The sequence below is a fragment of the Taudactylus pleione genome, unplaced genomic scaffold (assembly GCF_031769625.1).
Source record: "Taudactylus pleione unplaced genomic scaffold, aTauple2 ptg000707l, whole genome shotgun sequence".
In the NCBI taxonomy this organism is placed as follows: domain Eukaryota; kingdom Metazoa; phylum Chordata; class Amphibia; order Anura; family Myobatrachidae; genus Taudactylus; species Taudactylus pleione.
The window spans coordinates 12,143,435-12,168,546 of NW_028285109.1; positions in this window are offsets into that span (position 1 = coordinate 12,143,435).

Consider the following 25,112-nt stretch of genomic DNA (forward strand, 5'->3'; position numbering starts at 1 on the left):
CTACTCCACCAAATTACTGACCCCTAGAGGATGGGATGTGGCCCTTGTTGAAAATTATGTGTGTGCAGGTATTGATATTGTAGAGTTAAGTTATGTAGGTAAATACCAGTAGATGACTCAAACTATGAACAACCCAGTTACTTAATCAGTGGTGTTGGTTTATTGATAGTAGCTATAGCAGTACTCACTTTTTCACAGCACACTGGTGATGGAGCAGAGTGGGTGTCACGGCCAGGGTATCTCAGCATGGTGCTAGGCGGGTGTTACCTGTGAGGTCGTTGTGGCGTGGGCTGTCTGGTGGCGGAGCTGGTGTCTGGCGGGGGGCTTTGGCTGCGCGCATTGTTGTGCGGGCCTGTTGTCACTCTGCGCTGGTAAGGCCTGGCAGCGTCTCCATTCCGTTTGGCATGGGCGCCGCCATGTTGCCTTCTAGAGCGGTGATGCAGCTGGTCAATCCTGGTGAGTCACATATTCCCTCCGGCCAGTAACAGCACGGCATGGGGTATTTAGGAAGGGTCAGTGCCTTCCTTCTTTGCCAGTGCAACGTGTATCTCAGCCTAGCTGAGAGGGAGTTCTCTGTGCTTATCCTGTTCCTGTGAAATTCGCTGTCTGCCTGTCAGCTCCTAGCTTCCGCTGAACTACCCCGCTTCCTCCACCACCCTTGCCCATTCCGGAGTGCCTGAGCCTGCTGACATGCTGCTCATTTGCCTTAGTTTACTACCTGCATACCTGGATTATTATTTTCCTGCATCACTACCTGCATACCTGGTTGATTATTCCAGTCTCACTACCTGCACACCTGGACAGTTCTAATTGTTTCTACTTGGACATTGACCCATTACTCCCACCACAGTACTCTAGTGAACGTTTATATATACCTGGACTTTTATTTACTGCCATATTTTATGTCTACTCAAGCACCTATTAAAAAACCTAGTTTTATATTCAAACCCACTTCTGTGATCGCTCCTGCTACCACCCCGGGTCCACAAACAACCCAGAACATAACAGTTTGCACTGGCCCCATGGAGCCGGCCACGGATCAGGAGTCAGGAGTGGATTTGTTTCGGTGCATTTCTGGTCGTTTAGAAAATCTGGAAAACATGCAGCATCGGATGGCTCAATTCCTGCAAGAGATGTCTAAGCGACAGGATAGTTTACAAACTTCCTTTTCTACCCCAGGAGTACCAGCAACCAAATCCGCATCAGCGTCTGGGAATACAGGAGGCAGATCATCTCCTTGCTTACATCTTCCTTTACCAAGTAAATTTGATGGCAACCCTAAACTCTGCCGAGGATTCCTAAATCAGTGTGACATACATTTTACCCTGCAGCCTGACAACTTTCTAACTGCAAGAACTAAAGTGGCTTATATAGTCTCTCTGTTATCCGGCCAGGCCTTGGAATGGGCTTCCCCACTCTGGGAGTGCTCAGATCCGCTGCTGGATAATTACGCAGGCTTTGTGTCATCCTTCAGGAAGATTTTCGATGAACCTGGGTGTACTGTATCAGCAGCATCAAACATCATGAAACTGAGACAAGGGGTCCGTCCTGTCAGTCAATATGCTGTGCTATTTCAAATTTTAGCATCAGAGCTCAAATGGAATGAGGAAACCCTTACCTCAGCCTTCTGGCATGGGTTGTCAGACCAACTAAAGAATGATCTAGTCACTTGAGAGCTTCCTACTAATCTTAACGACATGATTTCGTTGTGTATCAAAGTTGACCTACGCTTCAGGGAACGTCAGGCTGAAAAACACAGAACCGACCGGCAAAGGTCAATTGCCCCCTCCATTTCTACCCATCCCATTCCTTCTCCTACTGAAGAGGAGCCTATGCAGGTGAATCATACACACCACTCCAAAGAAGAACGTCAGAGAACAATGCAAAAGAACCTCTGTCTGTACTGCGGAGAGTCCAGTCCCCTGCTGATCTCCTGGCCCCGTAAACTGGGAAATGCCAAATCCTAACTGACCCTGGAGACATCAAGTTAGGAGTTATGAGCACGTCTCCAAAAATTAAAGATTTCACGATTACCCTAGCCTTTGATCTTAAACCCAAACCTGTCTTTGCTACTGCTCTACTTGACTCGGGAGCAGCCGGAAATTTCATAACGTCTAGATAAATTTCAGATTCCCTGTTTGTCTCTCAACCATGCCATCTCTCTGACCTCTATAGACGGACGCCCTCTAACTAATGGGATAGTCAGCAAGGAGACTCAACCAGTATTGGTCCGAATTGGGGCACTTCATTCTGAGTCCTTAAATTCCTGGTGATATCAGAGGCTCTCAAGAAATTGTTCTTGGTCTACCCTGGTTGCATCAACATAATCCCAGGATAGATTGGAGTTTTATGCAGATTCTGTCATGGGGTATGGACTGTCAGAAATCCTGTCTTCCAAAAATTCGACCAGTAAGAAAGACAGTTCCATTAGTTTCTTCTGCCATTTCCAAGGAATATCAGATGTTCGCCGACGTGTTCTCCTGGCAGCAAGCAAATATTTTACCTCCTCATAGGGAATGGGACTGTCCAATTGATTTGATACCTGATAAGATACCACTTCGTGGTCGTACCTATCCGCTGTCCTTGCCTGAGACTCAAGCCATGACCGAGTACATCCGGGACAACCTGGCAAAGGGGTTCAGTCGCCCCTCTGCTTCACCTGCCGGAACTGGGTTTTTCTTCGTTGGCAAGAAGGATGGTGGTTTAAGACCATGTATCGATTATCGAGGCCTTAATGACATTACTGTAAAGAATCGATACCCTCTTCCCCTGATTACTGAGTTGTTTGATAGGGTCAAGGGATCTGTCATTTTTTCTAAATTAGATCTGAGAGGGGCTTACAATCTCATTCGTATTCAAGCTGGCGATGAATGGAAGACCGCTTTTAATACCAGAGATGGACATTTCGAATATTTAGTAATGCCTTTTGGATTGTGCAACGCCCCTGCTGTCTTTCAGAGTTGTGTTAATGAGATTTTCCGGGATCTGTTATATGTTTCAGTTGTTGTCTATCTGGACGATATACTGATTTTTTTCACCCATTGTGGCTAAACATCAAGAACATGTTAAAGAAGTTTTGACCCATTTGAGAGAAAACCACCTTTACTGCAAACTGGAGAAGTGTGTCTTTGGAGTGCCCAGTGTACCTTTTCTCGGCTACATTATTTCTGGCTCCAGTTTGGAAATGGACCCCAATTAGGTACAAGCAATTCTGGATTGGACTCAACCTCAGATACTGAAAGCCATCCAGAGATTGTTGAGCTTTGCCGATTATTATAGATGCTTCATTAAGGGATTTTCTACATTGCTGGCTCCCATTGCAGCCTTGACCCGCAAAGATGCTAATCCTGCCCAATGGTCACCTGAGGCAGAGTCTACTTTTCATCTTCTAAAACAGGCCTTTATCTCAGCACCAGTTCTTTGACAACCAGATCTGGACAGGCCTTTTTTGTTGGAAGTAGACGCATCATCTGAAGCTGTGGGAGCAGTCCTGTCTCAATGTTATGAGGACAATCGAGTCCATCCTTGTGGGTTCTTTTCTAAAAAATTCTCACCTGCCGAAATGAACTACGCCATAGGTGAGCAAGAACTACTAGCTGTAAAGTTGGCATTGAAGGAATGGGGATATTTACTAGAAGGTGCTACGTTTCCATTTACTGTATTTACGGACCAAAGAAATCTCCTATTTCTCAAAAACCATCAATGTGTGAGTCCTCGTTTAGCCCGCTGGGTAATATTCTTTGCCAGGTTTCAGTTCACCCTGACCTTCCAGTCTGGAGCACTTAATCAGAAGGCTGATGCCCTATCGAGATCTCTCCTCTGTGATGATCAATCTGAAAATCAAAGCAATACCCCTGTCTTGGAATCAAGAGTTTTCGCCGCATTACAGGTTCAGCCTCCTACAGAAAAATCGTTTGGGACCCCGGAATTAAGGAAGTGGCTTCTCACTTGGGCACATTCCTCTCGTTTTGCAGGGCACTCAGGCACTCAGAAGACTTTGGAGTTCCTGAAAAGACACTATTGGCGGCCTTCTATGAAGGCAGATATAATGGATTTTATCTCTTCCTGCTCCTCCTGTGCCCAGCATAAATCATCACGACAAGCTCCAGCAGGGGAATTGCTTCCACTACCCACTCCATCACGTCCATGGACACATCTCTCCATGGATTTCATCACAGACCTGCCAGTCTCTCAAGGCTTCAATACTATCTGGGTTATAATATAGATTGTAAGCTTGCAAGCAAGGCCCTCTTACCTCTATGTCTGTCTGTTATTACCCTGTTTTGTTCTATCAATGTTCCCAATTGTAAAGCGCAACGGAATATGCTGCACTATATAAGAAACTGTTAATAAATAAAATAAATAAATAAATAGACCGATTCTCTTAGATGGTCCACTATATACCTTTGAAGAAGTTACCTTCTGCTCATGACCTGGCACAGTTGTTCGTCCAACACATATTTTGTCTTCATGGCCTTCCTGCTGAAATTGTCTCTGACCGTGAAGTGCAGTTTACTGCAAAATTCTGGAGGGCTTTCTGTTCTGTTCTTCAAGTGAAGTAAACTTTTCCACGGCCTACCATCCGCAAAGCAACGGCTCCACTGAGAGAGTTAATCAAGATCTAGAGACTTTCTTAAGAATTTTAATGACATCTTCCCAGGACAATTGGGCTGCCTTGCTGCCGTGGGCCGAGTTTGCACATAATGCTTCCTACCACTCGTCAACTAACCAAACACCATTTCAGGTTGTTTATGGCCTTAATCCTCATGTTCCCGAATTCCGAAGCCTGCCTGTTTTTGATGTTCCGGCCGTGGAGGACACGGTGCAGAATTTTGCTGCCATCTGGACTCAAGTATGGTCTGATTTGCTGAAGGCATCCTCTCGTTATAAGACCCAGGCCTATAGGAAGCGTAGAATAGTTCCACACATGCAAGTTGGAAGCCATGTCTGGTTGTCCACCCGGAATCTTCGTCTGAGAGTTCCTTCAATGAAATTTGCACCACGCTTCATTGGGCCCTTCACCATAACAGAAGTCATTAATCCAGTGGCCTATCGTCTACAGTTACCCCCATACCTAAAAATCCCTAATTCCTTCCATGTTTCCTTATTAAAGCCCCTAGTTCTGAATAGGTTCCACAGTGCTCTACCTGCTTCTCCTCGAGACCAGATGGAGAGAGGAGTTGAGTTTGAGGTCGCCCAGGTCTTTGACTCTCATCTACGCAGAAGTCGTCTACAGTATTTGCTAGACTGGAAAAGTTACGGTCCAGAGGAACGTTGCTGGACCGATGCTCGTGATGTCCACGTTCCCACGCTCATCAGGAGATTTCATTCTTTCCATCCGGAGAAGCCTGGTGAGTGTCCTGAGGCCACCCCAAAAGGGGGGGTACAGTTCAGACTGTGCAATGCTCCTGCTATGTTTCAGGGTATTTCAGCATGGCGCTAGGCGGGTGTTACCTGTGAGGTCGTAGTGGCGCGGGCTGTCTGGTGGCGGAGCTGATGTCTGGCGGGGGGCTTTGGCTGTGCGTGTTGTTGTGCAGGCCTGTTGTCACTCTGTGCTGGTAAGGCCTGGCGGCGTCTCCGTTCCGTTTGGCATGGGACGCCGCCATGTTGCCTTCAGGCCATGTGATACGGCTGGCCAATCCTGGTGAGTCACATGTTCCCTCCGGCCAGTAACAGCATGGCATGGGGTATTTAGGAAGGGTCAGTGCCTTCCTTTTTTGCCAGTGCAACATGTATCTCAGCCTAGCTGAGTGGGAGTTCTCTGTGCTTATCCTGTTCCTGTGAAATTCGCTGTCTGCCAGTCTGCCTGTCAGCTCCTAGCTTCCGCTGAACTACTCCGCTTCCTCCACCACCCTTGCCCATACCTGAGTGCTTGAGCCTGCTGACATACTGCTCATTTGCCTTAGTTCACTACCTGCATACCTGGCTTATTATTTTCCTGCATCACTACCTGCATACCTGGTTGATTATTCCAGTCTCACTACCTGCACACCTGGACAGTTCTAATTGTTTCTACTTGGACATTAACCCATTACTCCCATCACAGAACTCTAGTGCACGTTTATATATACCTGGTGGACTTTTATTTACTGCCATATTTTATGTCTACTCAAGCACTTATTAAAAAACCTAGTTTTATATTCAAACCCGCTTCTGTGATCGCTCCTGCTACCATCCCGGGTCCACAAACAACCCAGAACATAACAATGGGGTTCCATACTGCTCACCAGCCAGTGAGTGTACGCTGCTGAGGGTAGCGGTGCCGGATGCTGGAACAGCATTAATAGCAGGTAATAACTGGGTCTCTCATATATAGCTATCATGCTCCCAGTAATTCTCAACTACCCTGTGTGTGCCACTGTTAACCTTGCAGCTTCTGTTTCCATGTTATCAGAATTCTGGCTCCTTGTAATTCATGAAATTTTACTATTTGCCAAAGTTCCTAAATCAGAAGCCCCCTATTACACTGTAACTCACTGTCACATTTCACAGTCCCAGTCCCCATTACCAAGTTGGGCAGTGTCACATCACGGCATTCCTGAGAACTGTACTTGGCAGCCAGCATGATGGTTGGCATTCTCTCCACCTTCATTCTCCGCATTTGCTGAGCATGGGCAATCACCTGACTGGACAAGAGTCCAGCAACATTGGTCACCTGCTCTGCTCAACCTATTGGCCCACAGAGAGCCATACAGTATTTAAAACTGACCGTGCACTGTGATCATTGCCAGAACAACTTATCTTCCTTAAAGATCAGTCTCCTGGCTCCTGGTTCTGTTTGCATTCTGCTCCGAATTCAGTCACCTGTCTCCTGCATTGCTATATAGCATTCAGGCTCAGGGCCTGATTTAGTAAGGACTGCTATTGCAATAGCGATGATTCAACTGCGATAGTATTCTATTCATTGCGATCGCAATGTCGCTGCAGCACAACATAAGGACGCCCACTTTACCTTACAGACAGGGACAGTAATACGGCCATGTATTGACTATCGGGGCCTATATTATATCACAGTTAAAAATAAATACCCCCTGTCTCTGATCTCAGAAATTTTCAACAGGGTCAAAGGAGCCAGCATTTTCACAAAGCTGTATCTCAGAGGGGCATATCATCTGTTGCTGTTCAGACTGTGCAATGCTTCTGCTGTGTTTCAAAATGTCATTAACGAGATCTTCCGTGGCCTGCTCTATGTCAACGTAGTTGTGTATCTAGATGTCATCCTCATCTTTTCTACTGACATTCAGTCTCATCACCAGCATCTCAAAAAAGTACTCTGGTGACTCTGATGACAGAAGAGCTTGTACTGTAAACTTGAAAAATGTATATTTGAAGTGGATTCCATTCCATTCCTTGGGTATATCATCTCTGCTTCTGGTTTATGAATGGATCCAGAGCAAGTGCAGTCATTTATCAACTGGCCTCAATCCACCACTTTGAAAGCTGTCCAGTGATATCTAAGCTTTGCAAATTATTTTAACAAGTTTATGTCTTAGAAACCACCTGATGGTCAGCCACATCCTTGCAGGTTCTCGAAAGTTCCTACTGGCTAAGAGAAATTATGCTACTAGGGATAAAGAACTGTTTTCCATCAAGTTGGCACTTGTAGAATAGAGACATTTGTTGAAAGGGTTGCGTTATCCAGTCACCATCGACACAGACCACAAAAACTTGCTTTATCTCAAGTCAGCTCAATGCATGAATCTACATCAAGTCCACTGGTCCCTATTCTTTTCACATTTTGTCATGCAAGTATCTTTTTGCTTCCAGAAACCGTAAAACTGATGATCCATGAAGGAGAACGAGAGTCCCGTGGCCACAAGACATACCATCCTCAATCCTTTCATATCTGCAAATCTTCTCAAAAAGTATTTCAATGTTCTCACTGCTCTTGATTTGTTGGACATGCTGGACTTCATATAACTGTACTTTATTCCAAAGAACAAAAAATAGCTAAACATTGGGATATCTTACTTAGAGATCCTGTATTAAAGGGATACATTAAAGAACGACCGATCTTTATTTATCGGAAAAAGCTAACAACATCCAGAATGCTATTGTTAAAAGTGTAACATCAAAACCCAGGGACCTAACGATGAATAAATCAAAAGGTTTTTATAGATGCGGAGAGTGCATTATGTGTAGATTATGTAAAAGTGAAGTATCTCATATAAAGGAATACAAATCTACTCAAACTAATCATAGTTATAAGATCGATGATTTTATAACCTGTCATAGCAGATATTGTGTGTATTTGCTGGAATGCACATGTGGTTCACAATATGTGGGCAGGACCACCCGTATGTTAAAAATTAGACTGGCAGAACACGCCAGGAACATTAAAAAAGGATTGAGTACACATAATGTTTCCTTACATTTTCAGCAGAAACATCAGTGCAATATCACAGAACTTAGGGCCTGATTCAGACCCACTCGCAAGCGGCTGTCCGCTCGTAAGTGGGTCGATGTTGTGCACTGCACATGCGCACGACGGCGGGAGCTCCGTCGTGCGCATGCGCCAGACGCGACGAGCGAAGGACTTTCCTTCGCTCGTTGTGTCTGATCAAAGGGGGCGTGCTGTCGATGTTGATTGACAGCACGCCCCCTTTGGTGGGCGTGCCGGGGGCGTGCCTCCCTGACGGGGGCGTTCCCAAGGGAACGCCTACCGTCAGAAGCCGGCCCACTGACATCACTAGTGATGTCAGTGGGAGTGATTTTGGCTCTGATAGAGCCAAAATCACTCCGGGCCTTGCGGTTGAAAAACTCAACCGCAGGCTCCCGCTCGCAGTGGCGATGGTCGCGATGGTCAAGAACATCGCGGCCATCAAACTGCACGCTCGTATAGGCTGTGGGTGGTGACCAACAGCTATACGAGCGTCCAGGAGGACGCTCCATAATTATGGAGGGCGGCCCTCATTCAGAGCGTGCGCTCTGCTCAGAGCGTACGGCTCTGAATGAGGGCCTTAGATCCTTCTGTGGTATTAAGGTTATCCATCCTAATTGGAGGAAAACTAATATGGAAGAACGTCTTGCACAAATGGAAATGAAAAAAATCTATATGTTAAAAACACTAGCCCCGAGAGGACTTAATATAGATTTCGAGACAAAATGGTTTCTGTAAGAACGTAGAAGCTGTGTACACATATATATATTTTTTATTGTTATATGGTTGTTATGGGTTATGTTTATTCTCTAATGGTGTTTACTTTCCCCTTTTTACATGTACAACGGAAGATATTTTATTTGGTACTATGGAAAAGTACTAATTCAGAATGTTTGGAATATATACTGCCCCATGGTGATGCGATGTTAAGGATCTGGCTGCATATATCCAGAACTCTATATATCAATCTACGAATGGAGTGGACCTTCGTGGTATTTCACATATGTGCATATAACTATTGTGGATCTAAATAAGCGAGCCCATGGGGAGGAATTCCTTTGAAACCAACTTCCGGGTTTGCGGGTCAGATTCCGAATGTGGACGTGAGACGCATCGTATAGAGATTTCCGGAAGTATGCGTGACCGCTTCTAATCACATGGTTTATGTGTTAGAGGGGGCGGATGGAGCGCCTGATCGTTTTCACTTCCGGGTGTGGTAGTCGACTACTCCGGAAGTATTGGCTCATATATATGGGCTTTAGGACTTATGGGGGAAGTATTATGGAGGGGCATTACCTTATAAGGACTTCCGCTGTGCAGACTGGAAGAAGCGGTGTGGCAATAAACAGGAGCCACAGTCTTTTTCCTATGGTGGGTGGTGGATTACATTCCAGGATTTTGTTGACGCTGAATTGATGCATATTATAATTTTTTTATATCCTTTTTTATGTTATTTTGGATACTCTATGGGAAATTATCATGTCTATGAATTTTGAAGTAAGGTTATATCCTGTAAGGGACTTCAGATGGTAATAGGAGGTTTCACAATGTGGTCTATTGAGGGTTTTTTGCGATTTTTAGTATAATTAGTTAATTGTCTTTTAATTTAGAGGAGGGGTATATTAAGCCCTTCCTGGGTTACAGCTCCACATCCTGAGGAAGGACAATCAGTCCGAAACGCGTAGATGGTGGAGTAAGCAGCAGGAATTGGACAACAGGCGGTATTATACCATCTCTTTTTGGATATTTCTCTAAATGTTTTTTTCTTCCACGTGTCATCCAGTTGGATTACCTTCTCTGATTATGCCCGGGTCATCAGAAAGGTTTTAAAACCATATTGTGAATATCCTATTGCCACCTATAGTTCCAATACTGCAATATGTGCTTTTTTTTGTGATGTGACTATTTTTTACTTTTTATGGTTCCGATTTGGAATAAAGAATTGTTTTAAGAAAATAGATACATATTTTTCATCAATTGGATATATAAGGGGAGTCGCAACAAGAAACCTTTATACGTATGAACCAAGGTGGATTTATGGTGAGTGTCTGTTGATAGACCCCTAAGAAGTGTGATGTGTTGAAAGAAAAAGGAGGTGTTAAAGAAACCTTTCAGTGAACGGTATTAGAGTGCCAGTGGTGAGTTCTATCCAGAATACGGTTCCGTGTCTTGAAATGAAACAGTGGTGAAGACATTCTGTGAGACGAAGATGGATACCTTGTAGACCTCTCCATACAGACTGCGCTAGTGACACTATCTTGTTGTTTTGAAAATATAACTGTACTTGTCCACCTTGCACATTCAATGTGCACACCCATTTCATAGTTTTAGGAAGCACCACAGTAAAATAAATCTGCTCCCCGTTATATGCTGAAGTTCTATATACATGATAATGTTCAATATTACTATCAACAAAGGTTTGTTATTTTCCTGCTGTTAATTTGCTTAGGGATTTTATTGCTAGCCTTTGAAGTAACAGATTGGGGGTGTTTGCACATGTTTTTGCTAGCCGTACTTAGGGCCTGATTCAGCAAGGATCGCAACTGCTAATACGCACGCAATGGGCTGATGGTTGCGTACTGCGCTTGCGTATGCATCGCAGTGCACATGCGTGAAATAGCCACTGTAACAGTGACTACGCAGAGCCATTGCAGAGTGATTGACAGGAAGTACCATTTGTGGGTGGTGACGGGTGGTTGGAGAAACATAGGCATGCCAGTGCGTTTGAACACCATTGCATGGGCATGCATAAATTATCCACTGCCTTATGCAGTTAGTAATTCCTGAGTAAGGTCAGAGCTTCTGCAAGTTTGCGTGAGGCTGCGATCATACTCGATGTTATCGATGGTTTCTCAGTCTTGCTGAGGATTGCGGATGTGTGTAAGGTAAAGTGGGTGTCCTTATGTTGTGCTGCGGCGGCATAGCGATCACAATGGATTAGCATTATATCGCAATGAGACTGCGTGCGGCCGCACCATTTCCCCGGCGATCTGTACATGCGCAGTAGACTCTGGGCACACCCTAGTGCCTAGAGTCTACCGATGCTGCGGTGGCTGGCCAGCCACGTCAGTCACCTGCCGGCCACCAGGGAAATAGGAGGGGGCCCTGGATGGGGACAGCACACAGGCCCCCTCATCTCTTAAGACGCCCCTGCCCTATGTTCTGACTTTCTTTTCTATTCTGTGATTCTATAAATTGCTCATCCTGCACAATGTAACTATGTAGTGGTCACCTCACCTGGTACTATGAACAACCAGTGTAACAATTTATTCAGTGGTTATTTTGTTAGTCATTTTCCATTTACCCTTATAATCTATGTAGTGCAATCAAGATGGCTGCCTCACCTGGTACATTCATGGGTAGAATAAATAATCCTTGGAATATGTGACCAAAAATCACTGCCCCAACTCTGTTATATGTTCATGGTTTCTATAAAGCAGCTTGAGTCCTTTTGGCGAAAACCGCCATATAAATAAAATGATTATTATTACATTTGCCTGTTGGCAGTTGGTGGAAACAATCAAAATAACACATGAAAGTCCAACCTACTTATTTACAGAATCGGTATATATGACCGCCGGACCTCAGCCCGGCGGATCAAATCCCGATGCTGGCAGATGAAGATCCCGTCTAAGGTAAGTAACCTAACCCTCCCCCTCCTCCTAACCCTCCCTTAGCAGTGCCTAACCCTAACCTCCCCCCTAGTGCCTAACCCTAACCTCCCCCCAGTGGTGCCTAAACCTAACCCCCCCTCCCGGCACCCTAAACCTAACCCATCCGAGGGGGTGCGCAGTGGCAAACGCAGGATTTCTAGAGGAGGGTTTCCAAATGCTTGATTTTAGAGTGAGTGTGGCCAGTCCATGAAGAGAGTATAATTACCACTTATCCAGCTTTAATATGCGTCATACAAAGTGTATTGTGTGTCATAATTCCAGCATATACAGGACCAGCGATCACAGTAAGCCATTAAATGCGGCAGTAGGGCCATCCTACCTGAGCTGAATGTTTTTATTTTAGATGTGGGCACCATTCCAGGGCATGGGAGCAAGTCTGGGAGTCTGGGGGAGCAGCAGAAGAACCTAGCACTGCCCTGGACATATATGTAAATGTTGGACTCTATAGCAGTGCATCCATAATCCCCTAATTGGTGTAAAGGTGTATTTATTACTGGCTGATACATGTTAAAAGATCCACAGGTGGTGCTATTTATTTAATTTATGATACTGAGAAGAACATGCAGTGCTAGTAAAATACCATTATATTACTATTTCTATTGTGGTCATGGTGTGGGCTGGGGAGGGGGGTTTCCAGTCAGATGGAAACCCCCCCTGCGTTTGCCTATGGTGCCTAATCCTAACCCCCCCCCCAGGGGGTGCCAGAGCCGAACCCTCCCCCCTTCCCCTGGCGTAACCCTAACCCTCCTGGGGGGGGTGACTAACCCTAAGTCCCCCTGGGAGACCCTAACTCTTACCCGCCCCACCAGCATCTATCCGTTCCCAACGCCCAGTTTACCTACGATCGGTATGCCGGGCGTTGGGATTTCGGCATGGGGCTAATGATAGGTGTTGGTATTTAGACGCCTATCATTAGTCCCATGCCGGGATTTCAGTGTCGGGAAAATGGCGGTCGGCATTTCGACCGTCGGCTTCCTAACTACATCCCGTTTTTTACTTTTGTCTTTTAAAAGACCACTCAGTTTAGCTTGATTTGTGGCTTTAATTAATTATCTTCATTTGTCACATTGATTACATTGGCGAGGTGCACCTAGTAATGTTCCTTTGTACAGCCCAACGTGCATCCCTTTGACCACCTGACATATTAAAGTTCTTTTTGTTCAAAAGAAAGTGTGATTTGCCTACCCGTAACTGGAAAATCCTCCGTAAATGCATCTTCTCCACTGCTACCAACTCATTTAAATAATATCTCAGGAAGAAATCTTGTTTTTACACCTAAGTGCAAAAGGAGACAAACTCTTGAACCTCATCCATGCTTAGCAAAGTAAGCCAAATCTGCCTAACTTCTCCCATGGAACAGTGGAAAATGTAGATTCCATAGATGACACCATCCCGAAGTGGCGAGCGCATTAGTGCAAAAGGAGCAACGTGATGTCACAAAAGGCCATTTTCACAATTGTATGCCATCTTTACTGTCAGAGCTGGCCCTAGGCATAGGCATTATAAGCAAATGCCTAAGGGTGACTCAGAATGCTAGGGGCATTCCAGGGATGAGCTCTGCCTGTCTGTCCGTGTTTCCCCCGCCGCCACCTACAGGTAGCCGCTACTTCCACCTACCCCAGAGCCGGCATAGCTACCCAGTGACTCTCTCCCCCAGTGCACTGCCGCGATCGGAGCTCTCCGATCGGGCAGCGCAGCGGATGGCCAGGCCAGTCATGTGACCCGGATCTGCATCCGCCCGGCCCTTAGTCAGAATGAGCTTCTGCATAGAAGCTCATTCTGACAGTCTACAGGAGGAGCCAAGATGGCCACGGCCCATCCAACTATCCTCTCCTTACAGCCCATAGCTCCACCTCCTTGCCCTGAAGCTCCGCCCCCAGGTTCTCCTTAAGCAACCCGGCGCCGTCTACAACTTGTGTACCCTAGTTCAGTAGAAGTTTGGGTCCCCGCTGAAGCCCTGCCCTTTAAATACCTTCCACCTGCCATCCCTGGTAACTGGCTTGACAACTGGCCCTGGAAATTATGCAATCAGGGTGGAGCACAGAGGCTGAACTGACTTGCACAGGATGGAAGGCAATTGTCACCAGCTGAAAAAAGCATGCATAACCAGGTCAGCTCAATGTCTGCCACCTATAATGTACTGTATGTATTCATTTATGTATGTATATGTGTGTGAGTGTTTGTATGTATGGGTATACAGTCAGGTCCATAAATATTGCGACATTGACAGAATTTTCATATTTTGGCCTCTATTCACCACCACAATGGCTTTGAAATGAAACAAACAAGATGTGATTTAACTGCAGACTTTCAGATTTAATTTGAGGGTAATTACATCCAAATCAGGTGAACGGTGTAGAAATTACAACGGTTTCTATATGTGCCTCCCACTTTTTAAGGGGCCAAAAGTAATGGGACAAACTAAACAATCCTAAATCTAACTTTCACTTTTTAATACTTTGTTGCAAATCCTTTGCAGGCAATTACAGCCTGAAGTCTGGAACGAATAGACATCACCAGACGCTGGGTTTCATCCCTGGTAATGCTCTGCCAGGCCTCTACTACAAATGTCTTCAGTTCCTGCTTGTTCTTGGGGCATTTTCCCTTCAGTTTTGTCTTCATCAAGTGAAATGCATGCTCAATCGGATTCAGGTCAGGGGATTGACTTGGCCATTGCATAACATTCCACTTTTTAGCCTTAAAAAACTCTTTGGTTGCTTTTGCAGTATGCTTCAGGTCATTGTCCATCTGCACTGTGAAGCGCCGTCCAATGAGTTCTGAAGCATTTGACTGAATATGAGCATATAATATTGCCCGAAACACTTCAGAATATATTCTGCTGCTTTTTTCAGCAGTCACATCATCAATAAATACAAGGGAACCAGTTCCATTGGCAGCCATACATGCCCACGCCATGACACTACCACCACCATGCTTCACTGATGAGGTGGTATGTTTTGGATCATGAGCAGTTCCTTTCCTTCTCCGTACTCTTCTCTTCCCATCACTCTGGTAAAAGTTGATCTTTGTCTCATCTGTCCATAGGATGTTGTTCCAGAACTGTAATGGCTTTTATAGATTTTGTTTGGCAAACTCTAATCTGGTCTTCCTGTTTTTGTGGCTCACCAATGGTTTGCATCTTGTGGTGAACCCTCTATATTCACTCTTGTGAAGTCTTCTCTTGATTGTTGACTTTGACACATATACATCTACCTCCTGGAGAGTGTTCTTGATTTGGCCAACTGTTGTGAAGGGGGTTTTCTTCACCAGGGAAATAATTCTTCTGTCATCCACCACAGTTGTTTTCCGTGGTCTTCCGGGTCTTTTGGTGTTGCTGAGCTCTCCGGTGCGTTCTTTCTTATTAAGAATGTTCCAAACAGTTGATTTGGCTACACCTAATGTTTTTGCTATCTCTCTGATGGGTTTGTTTTGATTTTTTCAGCCTAATGATGGTTTGCTTCACTGATAGTGACAGCTCTTGGATCTCATATTGAGAGTCGACATCAACTGATTCCAAATGCAAATGTCACACCTAGAATCAACTCCAGACCTTTTACATGCTTAATTGATAATGAAATAACGAGGGAATAGCCCACACCTGTCCATGAAATAGCTTTTGAGTTGATAGTCCCATTACTTTTGGCCACTTAAAAAGTGGGAGGCACATATTGAAACCGTTGTAATTCCTACACCGTTCACCCGATTTGGATGTAATTACCATCAAATTAAATTTGAAAGTCTGCAGTCAAAGCACATCTTGTTTGTTTCATTTCAAAACCATTGTGGTGGTGAATAGAGGCCAAAATCTGAAAATTCTGTCAAATGTCCCAATATTTATGGACCTGACTGTATAAATATATATGTGTGTGTGTTTGTATGGATGGGTATATATATATATATATATATATTTATTTTTTTATTTATATATGTGTGTGTGTTTGTATGTATGGATATATATATATATATATATATATAATGTATTACCAGTTATTAAGCACCTTCTAGTCCGTCTATTAATTCCGTGAAGTGCTGCCTGTCTTTAAAGAAAATGCCTATGGGGTCCCTGCATTTGTTTGGGCTCTGGGAATAAGTGCTCCCTGGCTGCTGGATGCTGGATCTTTTATATGGAGTGCCGATCAGCAAAATTTCTATATATATATGGAGATATATATATATATATATATGGATATATTTGTGTTTGTGTATATATACAATGTGTTATTTTTGGTGTCCGTGTATATACAATAAGATTGGTGGTGGGATTATATGCTAGGGGGCACCGGTCAAAATTTTGCCTAGGGCACCACATTGGCTAGGGCCGGCTCTGTTAACTATCATCTTGCCTTATAGGTGCCCCACCTCTGGCATTTGGTCTCCTTCTTGTCTCTCCTACCTGCCCTGCATTGCCGTATCTTACTGTATCTCCACTTCCTTCTCACTTCATCTGTGCCTGCTGCCCTCACACCCGTACTGCCCTTTAGCCTGTGCTTCTTTTTAAACACTGCCCCCTCGTCTTCTCTTGTTCCCCCAATGCCCTGCCAAGTTGCCGAAGCTGCTAGAACCATGGGACTATAGGCATTCTGCTGCACACTGCGCCTCTCTGGATACAAACACTTGTGTTGCTATTTTTTAATGTCATAGTCTCAATTTATATTAATATATTATTCTAAATAAATATGTAAAAACAAACAATGTATATATGCACCTTGTTCATATAATATACTGTACTTGGACATAGGCATCATTTCACTTTAATGCCATAGTATGTTACTTCCAAACTGTAACAGAAAGATAACAAACAAGGAAACCAGCTGTTATTACAATTTCTTAGGTTAAAATTCTATGTTCTGACTCACAAGGGAAAAACTGGTAACAATATTTAATAAATATCATAAACCTCAGAGACACAACAAATTGTTCATAAACTACCTGTTTAATTTGTCAGGGCTATTGCACCACATATTTCCTTATTAGTTGTGTGATCCAGCTGGGCGGAAGGATGGATGGCACCTGTCAGAGACGGAATATAATGCAGCAGATTTATTAATTATTTCTATGAGCAAAAGCCTATTACGTCTGACAAGAGGATGATGATATTAGGCTATCATCATTCAAACGGTATCCACCCGTTCCCCCTTTCATCCATCAGCCACCGTGCGTGGAAGTTTAAAGCCTGTATATCTATACAGCCAACCCAAGACAAATATGCCTGCCTTTCCCCGAGTCCATGAAACATTTAGCATTTCATTATGAATCACAGCAGATGACAGTAACAAATGGTCTAATGAATTCCCCTTGTTGTCAGAGCTGGTGAGAAGAGCAGCAGAGCTAAATGTCTTAGTGGGTCTATAGTGATCCACACAAAGTATAAACATCTGTCTGATTTTTGTGTCACAGCAAATCCTGTCAGAATGGCCTGGTGATAGAAGGGAGATTCTTAGAAATGTGTTATATTTCAATTGACATTAAAAGGTCAGTTTGACCTACTTAAACTGCTATTTGTTTTTACCCGATTACACATTTGGAACGAATTTAGTTTTTGATTGTACATTTATCTGAAACTGTCAACTCACATAAATGGATGGTCCCTTATTGCTTGTAATTACATTGATACGACAGCACCAACTCTTTCCCAAGTGGCAGCAAAGCCGTACCTCTAAAGTGTCAGATTACCATAATGTACTGGTAATTACGCCAGGGCTTTATATATACTGAACAATAATTATGCACAGATTATTGGTGGCACTGCAGAGCCTCACAGTTCTACAGTAACTTGAAAGTAGTTGTAAGACATAAGGTAAAATCAACCTAGAGGGCTGTATTCATTCTGTTAATTATCGGACCCCGATAATTAACATTTCAACTCACCGCAAAAATCAGCTGTCTCCCCGAGTTTTTTACTGGTCCTTTCATAGCAGTGAAACTAGTGCGTCAGTTCACGCAGGCACACAAAAGTCCCGGCATCTGGCAGAAGGAGCCAGACAGGGGCGGAGGGATATGAAAAGATCTCTCTTCACAACCTGGGACTCCTTCCCTATCTGAAAATGGTGAATGCTACCGCACTCAAGCTCCAAAAATATTGTATTTTCGGAGCTTGATAAATTCCTGTGCCCATACTATTGTATGGGGACAGCGGACCATTCCGGGAGAGAAAGGTAAGCAGGAGGCATCTGTAATATTTCCTGCATTACCTTTTTGGCCTAAAAACTTAATTTCTACAAAAGCAGGTGAATATTTTAATTTTCACCTGTTTTTGTAGAAATTAAGTGATAATGAATAGAGCCCTAAATATTGTTTCAGCACAAGTGTAAAGGGGGCGTCATGCCAACATTTTGTGGACATTTTATTCTGCATGACTAGCCTTAGACCATTTCTCATTCAACCTCTCTAGAGGGAGGTAATGCTTTTGATATCAAGGGCGCCACGAGGCGGGGATGGGAACTACTTACTGGGACACGGGCAAGCAGGAGGGGCCCGGCTGGGTGCCCGGGTCAGTAGCACATTGGGCAGGGAGAGAGGGGAGAGGAGACTGCTACTGCTCAGTAACAGCAGTCCCTCTCCAGAGCCCAGCTGCCACTGAGCTGGAGCAGTATCCTCTCTCTCCTTGCAAGTGTTATGTGGAGCAGAAGGGGGTCGCAGTGATTGCCCTTCAGATCTGCCCTTGGCCGAGGGGGGACAAATCAACCCCGCTTCCCATGAATAGTACTTTCTAACTTTTTTTGAGAGTGGCCATGGCACACACCTTGATGTGTCAGGCAGCTGTGTCCCTAACCACACAGGGAAGCACGTTCTCTCAAGTGAGGTGAGCGCAGCACATGCGGCTTATAGACATTGGTTACCCGGCTGTTTATTGATGTTACCATCCTCCTTCATGGGCAATGTCAATGTAGGACTGTGGTGGTTCATTCCTCCCTACTGTCACTACAGAGAGGGAGCGCTGTATTTACGGCTTGTAGATATATGAGGAGTTATTATACACTTTATAACTGATAAACATCTACTTGGACCACGATCTTCATTTAGGAAGAATTTTGCAATTATTATCAGGACAAAGAAATCCATTTATAAGTCTCTTATTTCTTAACCTGCTCCTAATATATTCTACATTTAAAGTGGTTGGAGATTATGAGATATATTGTTATTTGTATTGTCTTATAGGGATAATATCACTGGACACAACCAGCAGGCTGAGAAGTCCATAAGTGAGTTTATTAACCACTTGCCTGGCGTGGTCACGTCAGATGCGACCAAACCAGGCTGGGCTTTCCCTAACATGGTCACATCTGATGCGACCAGTCAGAAAGGTCCAGTGGGAGGCTGCTGAAAGTTAATCTTCCAGCAGCCGCCAATCTCAGAGGGATCAATCATTGCTGGCCGCAGTGATCGGGCAGTCTGGGGACCCAGTAGCTGAAGAGCAGCTGCAGCTCAAGGTAGCTGTGGCTTCACTCAGTGTGGCCCAATCACTGTGGACAGCAGTGTTCGGGCAGCCCCATCTGTGCTCACTCAGTGGATAATAATCGCTGCCTGACGGCCCTCCTTCTATTCACACATAGCCACTGCCCCCTCCCTCCTCTATGCAGCTGCCAGGACCTATGAGAGCTGCCCGCTGGCCCTGTACAGAAAAATCTGTTTCTTTTTTCTTCCATCAATGGCAGCCTGATGTCCACAGCCTGCGCATGTGCAGAGCTCAACAATCGATGGCTAAACCATTGATTGTTTTCTAACGATAGTTTAAAACCATTGGCCATCGATCCCTACAGTATACCATGCAAGTTGAAGTGTATATGGTATACTGTGTTTAAAATAAATAAATAAATAAATAAAATCGTGTTGGATAGGTTTAAATTAGATGTTCTTTACCTAATTCAATCATAAAAAATGGCAATTTCTGAGCGTTGTTTGGAAACAATATTAGCCAGTTAAGTGGTTAATATCACCTAGCTTTATTCTGTTTCATGAGATTTATGTGATATTATCTATTTTTGAAGGATTCATTGATATTTTATCTTTAAATATTGTGCATTAGTGCAATAACATTTATTTAAACTGACCTCTAGTGGTAATTACTATATCTACAACTGCAAACTATTTTCTTTAAGGGTAACATGCTTTAAATCACATTACTACCATGTCGGCATTGTGAGGTCGACATTTTGTCTGTCAACAGCATAACTGTCAGCAGTTCAATCCAAACCTACCAAGATCCAGTTTTCAACATTCTACTGGATAAAAACGAATTAAATTGGGTTTGTTAGGCTGACTCTTCATAAACTATTAAGGTCACTATATTATCAGTTAATTTTGTATAATATGTTATACTAGTATTCTGTCAAATTTTACCCACCACAGTCTCAGACTTACGGGTCTATATTTTGCACTTATTTTGTTCCTTTATATATTAGTACCACATCTGCTGGTCGTTTAATACTAAGTACTTATCCTATATAAAGTCCGAAGCAACACTAGGGGGATGCAGACAGCACATGGGTGTCACCCTTCCAGGGGGTGACACCAAAATTACGCACTAGGTGCCACTGATCCTTGTGCTACCACTGTATAACGTACATATATTTAGGAACTAGTTGTCTAATTATTACAAGACATATTTCCTAGGACTAATGATTTATCTGTCTTAATTTGTTTCAAGGGTTTTTGATTAGGGGAGTTACCATACCTGCCTACTCTCAAATTGTGGGCAGCTGTCATAGCCTCCCAAGTCTCCCCTACTTCCTTTTTTGAAGTGGGCAGTCTGGGGGCTTGATGACACAATTTCAGATGAGCCATGTGATCATGGCCCCACCCTTTGCTGTGCAATGTCATGAATTGCGGTGTTACTTTTGGAGGTGTATGACTGCAATAATGCAATTTACCCAACAGCACCACCCTTCCCAACAGGATCAACTCCTCCTGGATTTTCGGGAGAAGTCCATTAAAATATTGTGCCGTTGTAGAGTTATCAATTATACTGTGTTAATCTCACAACAAAAATACATCTGTTGCAGTACAGGGAATACAATTTCTTCATGTATCAGCTCAGTTGTCTCAAAATCCCTTTAGTTGCCAGGAATGTAAATCCTACTTTGTCAGCAGAGAAAGGAATTTTAGAGCACGATTGGTTAGTCAGAAGGCCCAATGGTTTCCTCCTGATTTTAATTGACAGATTCTGTTACTTACCCTGCATTTACTCATCACCTAATTAGTCCCTTCTAGTTTTAACTTAAAAGTTCTCTCTTTTCCCATGTGCACAAAACATACAAAGAGGTACATATCTGCATGACTGACATGCCAAAGCTTTTTGTGGAATATACAGTATGTGCAAGAAAGCAATTTAAGCATAAGGAAGATGACATTGAGAGCCTACCATATACAGTTGTAATTTGGTTTAGATACCTTTGCATGTCTATACTGCTAGACATGATATTTCAATGTGTTAAATAGGGCACAAAAGTAATTGAATAACAGTACATTTGAACATGTTGTGCACGGCTCCATATCTTTATTAGCATATTGTTCAATATCTTCTTTATGTTCACTCCCTGCAGGCAGTCAACACAACCAACCAAATTATTTTAGAGGGTAACATATTATTTATTTTATTATTTATTTTTAGCAAGTCAAGCTATGTGCCAACCAGGATTACGCTGACTACGCTGGCACATTGACCACCAGCCAGCAGAGGGCGCCCCTAAGGACTCAAATGCTCCCAGTAGCACCCATAGAACAGAGGACTGTGGCTCTGGAGGACAGAGGAGAAGGATCCCGGGGGCTCTGTGTCCTCTCTCTCCTGCCCCTTAGCAACAGCGTACAGCACAAGGAGCAGCGAGTGAGACTGGGGGGATGGCAAAACAGTGAGTCCAAACAAGGAGGATGACAGGGTGTCGCATTGTGCTGCCTCTGCCTACCACTTCTAATGGGGACATCCTGCCCTTGGTGCAATTGTCATCATTCTCAGCAATCATATTTACGCGTGTTATTAGGAACTGCACCCGGCAATGCAGCCTGCTCCAAAGAGGTCAAATCTCATGTGCTTGCTCTATATAGCTTACACTAGCACAATCCTAAGCCAGCTCTCCAGGTATACTGGGCTGCAAATGTATGTTATATTTGGTATACAGTCGGGAAGCCGGCTGCCTTAATACCGGCAGCCGGCCTCCCGACTGTCATATCCCGGCGAGGGATAAAATACCAGGCATCTAGATGTAGACACCTGACATTTCCCCGATGCCGGGAGTCAGGTGCCCGGCATCCCGATCGAAGGGATGACGGGCGCCGCGAGCGGACAGCCGCAGGGGGGGAGGGTTAGGTTTAGGGCACTTGGGGGGACTTAGGGTTAGGCACCCCCCGGGAGGGTTGGGGATAGGCTAGGGGGAGGGAGGGTTAGGGTTAGGCACCCCCGGGGGGTCTTAGGGTTAGGCACCCCCCTGGGGGACTTAGGTTTAGGCAGCGGGGAAGGGGGCGGTTAGGTTTAAGCACTTAGAGGGGGGATTAGGTTTAGGCACTTGGGGGGGAGGTTAGGGTTAGGCACCCCTAAGGAGGGTTAGGATTAGGGGGTTAGATTAGGTTAGTTAGTACTTACCTATCCACTGTCAGGATTTCCACCGCTGTCGGGCTTCCGCTGCTGTTGTCAGCCAGGCGCTGCCGGGAATCGAACCATGTGGAATTCCATACCGATTCCTTATATTTAACTGATGTTTAACTTTTAATTCTGCTTTGCTTAACTGCAAAAAGCACCTGAATATTTTGCTCTTCACATTTCAAGTTGCACACCTATTCTTGGGAGAAAGTGCCTGTACAACCTTCCAATAAAAAGAGGAATGCCCTAAATATGCACCCAATTGTCTCATTTTGGTAATCTTATTCTACAAAATAAAGTCTAATTTCTGCACAACTCCACACAAATGGAAACTACTGTGCATGCTATTTTGCAATGAATGCACTACATGCTATACCTCCCAACTGTCCCAATTTAGACAGGACAGTTCCAATTAGCATTCATCCAGGTTAGCGGTAGGTTAAGAGATATTTCCATAAAAACAACATAAGATGCATGTGAAAAACTACATCCAGGGGATTGGTAAAACCCATCAGGGACATGACCACGCCCATTATGTTGCAGTCGGGGGCAACGGAGTGGTGTGGTCACTTTCTCATCCCAAATTATCATCGCACAATGTGGAGAGGTATGGTTGGTATCCATGATCCCATGGCAAAGTCACTGACAATGAAACATCACCAATCAATCTGTGATACACTCTTCTTACATACATTAGATCTACAGAAGTGGGAGCATTAATGATCAGGAATTTTGCATGTGAAATTCTAGGTCTGCTTGTTGTCCACCAGTAGCGTCACAACAGGGCTTTATTTTGCATTGTGCTGCACACTCCCCCTGAGCACATAATGTTACTACTTCATCAAAGCCTTCCAGGTCCCATCCTAACTTGCTGCAACATGCTCCTTCCTCCATTTACCCCATCTGTGTCACACCTGTTTGTCTGCTCCTCCCCTTTAGAATGTAAGCTCTTACGAGCAGGGTCTCTACCCTCTTGTGCTTCTCCTTACTTTACTTTCACCTACTTCTTACCCCCCACCAGGGCACCTAACACTTGGTTGCTTACGCTCTGTTGCATATCTAGATGTTATGGTCACTTATGTATCAATGTATATTATCCATGGCCTTGTCCTATTTTGTACTGTCAGTCAGTTGTCAGATTATTTGTTTATGTACTATGTAAGGTGCTGCGGAGCACTTGTGGTGCCATATAAATAAAGGCTAATAATAATATTAATAATAATAATTCTGCTATGCCGTGGGGGTGGGGCCTCTGGTGCAGAGCATTACAGCATGTGTTACAGAGGGCTGTACAGAGGGTGTTACAGAGGGCTGTACATGCTGCAGTGAGTATATCTGGAGCGTCCACTGCAGTGATTCTGGCTGCAGGGTGCCATTTCCAGGCACCCTGTTAGCCAGATACAGGCACCATAAGGCAGTGAAGGTGACACTGCTCACACATTCCTAGTTGCAGCTCTGTCCACCAGTGCTAGAAGTGTTGAATAGCTAAAATGACACATATATATTAGAGCTGAATGTGTTAATGGCGCTATTAGTAGTACATGTATGAAATGCCACACAAATCAAAAGAAATGCAACCAGCCTTTACTTTGTCAAAACATTAGCTTCCTGGAACTAACGGTTGGTCTCGTAGCCAAGTGATATAAATAAGTTAGGAAGACTTTCTTCCACCATAGCAAAGAATTCAGTATTATGAAGGGGTTTGGCATCAGACAGTAACTCATTAATAGAGTGCTCACTTGAATGTCTAATTGCTGAAGGCACAGCAAGTCAGATTATTTTGACACCTGACATGCAATTAGAACATGGTCACACGGCTAAAGAAAGATTTTACACCTTTACACCCCTCCTTTTACATAGAGAAGGAATAATTAGCATATTTCTTTTGGTTAGAATAATAATAAGGGCCTCAGATCAGAATTTGCTTAATGAGGTAAAATTCAAGTTGTTGACATTAATATATGTGACATATTTTTTCGGTTGTAAAAATAAGCCCTGGAAGGCTTCATCTATTATATGAGTGTTCTATGCTTCACTACAACAAAACAGCTCACAAATAGACAAAAGGCTGTGGATGCTGTAAGCAGAGGAACAGGACAAAGACCTCCTACACCATTGACAAACGGGGACACAACTGTCCTGTTATTCATTCATCTTATTCCTCCTAAATGTAAACTATTTTTCCCATACAGTCTTGGACATAGGTCAACATCAAATACATACATAAACAATCCCCCCCCCCCCCCTTCCCTGTGATACAATCAGTGGGAGAATGTAAGAAAAAAGTCTCCTCCTATAACTACTTTGTTTACAGTTACTGTGCAAGCATTTTGACAAAAAGTTGCGCTGATGGTCACGATGTGTTAGTAGTCTTTCCTCACATCTGGGGGACAAACTGAACCAATGACCTTTTACCAATGGAATAAACCAATGTCTAAAAATTCTGGAAACGACAGTGTTTTTAACAACAGATACGTTATAATTC